Source organism: Austrofundulus limnaeus, unplaced genomic scaffold (assembly GCF_001266775.1).
Source record: "Austrofundulus limnaeus strain Quisiro unplaced genomic scaffold, Austrofundulus_limnaeus-1.0 Scaffold497, whole genome shotgun sequence".
Lineage (NCBI taxonomy): Eukaryota > Metazoa > Chordata > Actinopteri > Cyprinodontiformes > Rivulidae > Austrofundulus > Austrofundulus limnaeus.
The window spans coordinates 245,865-247,070 of record NW_013952899.1 but is presented as its reverse complement, the minus strand read 5'-3'; the positions used below and the strand labels follow the sequence as shown (position 1 = coordinate 247,070).

The following is a 1,206-nucleotide window of genomic DNA, read 5'->3' as shown; positions in this document are numbered from 1 at the left end:
ATCAGGGTGTTTACGTTTCTCTGTAAATTCCTTTTTTTACCGAGTAAGTGAACGCATCGTTAACGGCAGAGGATTTTCAACGTTTTTATTTTTTTTTGCTTCAAATCATTAAATAAAAGCGACCATTTTCCCGATGTTCACCTTTTTAAAATGACAGAGAAAACACGTTTGAATGGACCCAACGTGAAAACAGAAGTCTGTGACGGCGCCTTGTGACGCAATGTCGTTTTGTTAGATCAGCGCTGCAGGGCTGATTAAACACAGCTGAAGTACAGACGCAGGAAGCTGTGAGTATCAATAAGTTATTTTTAAATCATCTCTAAACATGCAAACACAGTGGGAAAGTCCAGCCAGGTCTGACAGGAGTTTTAAAAGGTTTCCACAGGATAGCTGCAGGTATTTGTGTGAGATATTTGAGTTTTTTGCAGGTCTTTCATTATGTTTGGTCCAYWTGAGTGACAAAAAAGTAGATTATTTTCATTTTTAAATGGATAATTGGTCTATTTTTAAAGTGGTCTTGTGTGTAAAAATGAAACCTGTTCTAGGACCTCTTTTGGGAGGATTCAAGAAATTCAGAGAAGCCCAARAATTGGATCATTGAAAAAGTTTAACATTTTATAATTACAACTATTGTTTGTGTTTTCTGTCTCAGTGTGGTGAGTTAAAGCAGCTGCTGTTGGTGGATCGGCCACATTTCTTCCATGAAACTAGTTCCTTCTTTAATAGATTTTTTTTGTTCTGAAATGTAAACAAATACCATTTGATCCTAACAGTTTCTCATGGAATAAACACATTTTATTTATAATCCATCCATCTCTCACTGCTGATCTGTGGTTTGGAACCAGAGGTCACARAGTCCAGGACAGAAACCCAGACCTGTTCTTCTTGGAGGACCTCAGAGCGTTCCCAGGTCAGAGACGATCCTTTCAGTCTGTTTTAAATCTGAGACCCAAATCTATCAGATATAAGGTGTCTCCCAGATTTAACAGATGTACTCACATTTATTACTTAAGTAGAAGTATACAGTAGATACTATGGTTTAAAAATACTTTTTTTAAAATAGAAGTATCAACTCAAGCTTTTTACTCAAGTAAAAGTATAAAAGTACTGATTTCAAAACTACTTAAAGTATAAACGTAAAAGTAATGAACACTTTGAAAAAGCCATTAATAATAAAAGCTTAGGCAGTGCCACAGGGTTCAAGAA

At 35.8% G+C, this 1,206-nt stretch overlaps 1 protein-coding gene across 3 annotated transcripts in view; it reads left to right on the top strand.

Moving 5' to 3' along the window:
• The first annotated feature begins 214 nt into the window (after positions 1 to 214).
• The window catches only part of LOC106530178 (lactosylceramide 1,3-N-acetyl-beta-D-glucosaminyltransferase A), a 20,823-nt gene continuing 19,831 nt past the window's right edge, over positions 215 to 1,206 (top strand). Inside the window, exons 1-2 of one of the 3 annotated variants that reach the window (XM_014025764.1) lie at positions 325 to 396; positions 846 to 910. The gene's annotated coding sequence lies outside the window, so the exon portion shown is untranslated. Of the gene's footprint in view, positions 288 to 324; positions 397 to 845; positions 911 to 1,206 lie in introns of those variants that run through there. The other 2 variants (XM_014025765.1, XM_014025763.1) reach the window with 2 other exon arrangements.